Below are 5,000 nucleotides of genomic sequence, written 5' to 3' on the forward strand. Positions count from 1 at the left end.
GGCTCCACTTTGGCGCAGGCGGGCCCCGGCCAGGGAAAGCCGCCGGTCCACCGCTCAGGGGCCCGGCGACCCCGGCGGGGCGGAAGGGGATCCCGGCTCCGGGGCCGCGGGACTCGGTCGGGGACCTCCGCCGTCGCCTCGGTGCCCCCGCCGGACCCCGGGGGTGTCCGCGACGGGCAGTCGTCCCGGTCTACCGGGGCCCCGGCCGGATCAGCCTTTCTCTTTCCCACGCCACGATGGATGCACGGGATCCCGGCTCCGGGGCCGCGGGCCTCGGTCGGCGACCTCCGCCGTCGCCTCGGTGTCCCCGCCGGACCCCGGGGGTGCCCGCGACGGGGAGACGGCCGGGTCTACCGGGACGGCCTCGGGCGGGTCCGGCTTACCGGGGCCCCGGCCGGATCAGCCTTTCTGTTTCCCCCGCCACGATGGATGCACGGGATCCCGGCTCCGGGGCCGCGGGCCTCGGTCGGGGACCTCCGCCTTCGCCTCGGTGCCCACGCCGGACCCCGGGGGTGCCCGCGACGGGCAGAGGGCCGGGTCTACTGGGACGGCCTCGGGCGGGTCCGGCTTACCGGGGCCCCGGCCGGATCAGCCTTTCTGTTTCCCCCGCCACGATGGATGCACGGGATCCCGGCTCCGGCGCCGCGGGCCTCGGTCGGGGACCTCCGCCTTCGCCTCGGTGCCCCCGCCGGACCCCGGGGGTGTCCGCGCCGGGCAGTCTTCCCGGTCTACCGGGGCCCCGGCCGGATCAGCCTTTCTGTTTCCCCCGCCACGATGGATGCACGGGATCCCGGCTCCGGGTCCGCGGGCCTCGGTCGGGGACCTCCGCCGTCGCCTCGGCGCCCCCGCCGGACCCCGGGGGTGCCCGCGACGGGCAGTCGTCCCGGTCTACCGGGGCCCCGGCCGGATCAGCCTTTCTGTTTCCCCCGCCACGATGGATGCACGGGATCCCGGCTCCGGCGCCGCGGGCCTCGGTCGGGGACCTCCGCCTTCGCCTCGGTGCCCACGCCGGACCCCGGGGGTGTCCGCGCCGGGCAGTCTTCCCGGTCTACCGGGGCCCCGGCCGGATCAGCCTTTCTGTTTCCCCCGCCACGATGGATGCACGGGATCCCGGCTCCGGGTCCGCGGGCCTCGGTCGGGGACCTCCGCCGTCGCCTCGGCGCCCCCGCCGGACCCCGGGGGTGCCCGCGACGGGCAGTCGTCCCGGTCTACCGGGGCCCCGGCCGGATCAGCCTTTCTGTTTCCCCCGCCACGATGGATGCACGGGATCCCGGCTCCGGCGCCGCGGGCCTCGGTCGGGGACCTCCGCCTTCGCCTCGGTGCCCACGCCGGACCCCGGGGGTGTCCGCGCCGGGCAGTCTTCCCGGTCTACCGGGGCCCCGGCCGGATCAGCCTTTCTGTTTCCCCCGCCACGATGGATGCACGGGATCCCGGCTCCGGGTCCGCGGGCCTCGGTCGGGGACCTCCGCCGTCGCCTCGGTGCCCACGCCGGACCCCGGGGGTGCCCGAGACGGGGAGAGGGCCGGGTCTACCGGGACGGCCTCGGGCGGGTCCGGCTTACCGGGGCCCCGGCCGGATCAGCCTTTCTGTTTCCCCCGCCACGATGGATGCACGGGATCCCGGCTCCGGGTCCGCGGGCCTCGGTCGGGGACCTCCGCCGTCGCCTCGGTGCCCACGCCGGACCCCGGGGGTGCCCGAGACGGGGAGAGGGCCGGGTCTACCGGGACGGCCTCGGGCGGGTCCGGCTTACCGGGGCCCCGGCCGGATCAGCCTTTCTGTTTCCCCCGCCACGATGGATGCACGGGATCCCGGCTCCGGGTCCGCGGGCCTCGGTCGGGGACCTCCGCCGTCGCCTCGGCGCCCCCGCCGGACCCCGGGGGTGCCCGCGACGGGCAGTCGTCCCGGTCTACCGGGGCCCCGGCCGGATCAGCCTTTCTGTTTCCCCCGCCACGATGGATGCACGGGATCCCGGCTCCGGGTCCGCGGGCCTCGGTCGGGGACCTCCGCCGTCGCCTCGGTGCCCCCGCCGGACCCCGGGGGTGTCCGCGCCGGGCAGTCTTCCCGGTCTACCGGGGCCCCGGCCGGATCAGCCTTTCTGTTTCCCCCGCCACGATGGATGCACGGGATCCCGGCTCCGGGTCCGCGGGCCTCGGTCGGGGACCTCCGCCGTCGCCTCGGCGCCCCCGCCGGACCCCGGGGGTGCCCGCGACGGGCAGTCGTCCCGGTCTACCGGGGCCCCGGCCGGATCAGCCTTTCTGTTTCCCCCGCCACGATGGATGCACGGGATCCCGGCTCCGGCGCCGCGGACCTCGGTCGGGGACCTCCGCCGTCGCCTCGGTGCCCCCGCCGGACCCCGGGGGTGTCCGCGCCGGGCAGTCTTCCCGGTCTACCGGGGCCCCGGCCGGATCAGCCTTTCTGTTTCCCCCGCCACGATGGATGCACGGGATCCCGGCTCCGGGTCCGCGGGCCTCGGTCGGGGACCTCCGCCGTCGCCTCGGCGCCCCCGCCGGACCCCGGGGGTGCCCGCGACGGGCAGTCGTCCCGGTCTACCGGGGCCCCGGCCGGATCAGCCTTTCTGTTTCCCCCGCCACGATGGATGCACGGGATCCCGGCTCCGGCGCCGCGGACCTCGGTCGGGGACCTCCGCCGTCGCCTCGGTGCCCCCGCCGGACCCCGGGGGTGTCCGCGCCGGGCAGTCTTCCCGGTCTACCGGGGCCCCGGCCGGATCAGCCTTTCTGTTTCCCCCGCCACGATGGATGCACGGGATCCCGGCTCCGGGTCCGCGGGCCTCGGTCGGGGACCTCCGCCGTCGCCTCGGTGCCCACGCCGGACCCCGGGGGTGCCCGAGACGGGGAGAGGGCCGGGTCTACCGGGACGGCCTCGGGCGGGTCCGGCTTACCGGGGCCCCGGCCGGATCAGCCTTTCTGTTTCCCCCGCCACGATGGATGCACGGGATCCCGGCTCCGGGTCCGCGGGCCTCGGTCGGGGACCTCCGCCGTCGCCTCGGCGCCCCCGCCGGACCCCGGGGGTGCCCGCGACGGGCAGTCGTCCCGGTCTACCGGGGCCCCGGCCGGATCAGCCTTTCTGTTTCCCCCGCCACGATGGATGCACGGGATCCCGGCTCCGGCGCCGCGGACCTCGGTCGGGGACCTCCGCCGTCGCCTCGGTGCCCCCCGCCGGACCCCGGGGGTGTCCGCGCCGGGCAGTCTTCCCGGTCTACCGGGGCCCCGGCCGGATCAGCCTTTCTGTTTCCCCCGCCACGATGGATGCACGGGATCCCGGCTCCGGGTCCGCGGGCCTCGGTCGGGGACCTCCGCCGTCGCCTCGGCGCCCCCGCCGGACCCCGGGGGTGCCCGCGACGGGCAGTCGTCCCGGTCTACCGGGGCCCCGGCCGGATCAGCCTTTCTGTTTCCCCCGCCACGATGGATGCACGGGATCCCGGCTCCGGCGCCGCGGGCCTCGGTCGGGGACCTCCGCCTTCGCCTCGGTGCCCACGCCGGACCCCGGGGGTGTCCGCGCCGGGCAGTCTTCCCGGTCTACCGGGGCCCCGGCCGGATCAGCCTTTCTGTTTCCCCCGCCACGATGGATGCACGGGATCCCGGCTCCGGGTCCGCGGGCCTCGGTCGGGGACCTCCGCCGTCGCCTCGGTGCCCCCGCCGGACCCCGGGGGTGCCCGCGACGGGCAGTCGTCCCGGTCTACCGGGGCCCCGGCCGGATCAGCCTTTCTGTTTCCCCCGCCACGATGGATGCACGGGATCCCGGCTCCGGGTCCGCGGGCCTCGGTCGGGGACCTCCGCCGTCGCCTCGGTGCCCCCGCCGGACCCCGGGGGTGCCCGCGACGGGCAGTCGTCCCGGTCTACCGGGGCCCCGGCCGGATCAGCCTTTCTGTTTCCCCCGCCACGATGGATGCACGGGATCCCGGCTCCGGCGCCGCGGGCCTCGGTCGGGGACCTCCGCCTTCGCCTCGGTGCCCACGCCGGACCCCGGGGGTGTCCGCGCCGGGCAGTCTTCCCGGTCTACCGGGGCCCCGGCCGGATCAGCCTTTCTGTTTCCCCCGCCACGATGGATGCACGGGATCCCGGCTCCGGCGCCGCGGGCCTCGGTCGGGGACCTCCGCCGTCCCCTCGGTGCCCACGCCGGCCCCCGGGGGTGTCCGCGCCGGGCAGTCGTCCCGGTCTACCGGGACGGCCTTGGGCGGGTCCGGTTTACCCGGGCCTCGGCCGGCCTAGAGTGTTTCTGTTTCCCCGCCTTGATGGATGTACGGGATCCCGGCGCGGGGGCCCCGGGCCTCGGTCGGGGACCTCCGCCGTCGCCTCGGTGCCCGCGCCGGGGCCCTGGGGTGTCCGTGACGGGCAGCCGTCCCGGTCTACCGGGACGCTCGGGCGGGACCGGTTTACCCGGGCCTCGGCCGGACCGGAGTGTTTCCGTTTTCTGCTTCCCTGCCAGGATGGCTGCGAGGGGTTGATTGAAAGAGCTGGTTTGACGTGAAAAGCTTGACTTCAAGTGAAAAGTTTGTTACAATTTCTGCCATCTTCCTTCCTCCAAAGTTTTGGGTGTAGTTTTCCCAGAGGAACCTCTCGTAGGCCTTTCATTTCTCATCTTAACTTCCCTCATTTATTCCATATTTTCCTTCCTCTTGCCGAATGGCCGAATCCAGTCCATTTCTAGTCAAGGAAATTATTCTTATTTCTTGCTGACCTATTTGCTTTGTGGAGCAAGTCGTTCTTAGGTCCCTTTGTTCTTTCTTCAACTTCTTCTGCTCCTTCTCTCGACGCTTTCTCGTCTTGTTCTCTTACTTGGCTCTCTTTTGGCTGTTCTTTCTTCTCCTCCCGTCGTCCGTCCCCACTTTCATCTCTCCATCTTTCCTGTTCTTGGTCATCTCTACGTTGTTTATCAAATAATTCCGCTTTCTCTCTTGAATCTACTCGATATCTTTGCTCTCGCCAGCTCGCCGATATTTCAGCTCGCCGATATTTTGTGCTTTCCCGTCGTGTTTCCCA

This window comes from Pituophis catenifer, unplaced genomic scaffold, assembly GCF_029215685.1.
Source record: "Pituophis catenifer annectens isolate HBS135680 unplaced genomic scaffold, rPitCat1.0.hap2 SCAF_86, whole genome shotgun sequence".
Taxonomy (NCBI): Eukaryota; Metazoa; Chordata; class Lepidosauria; order Squamata; family Colubridae; genus Pituophis; species Pituophis catenifer.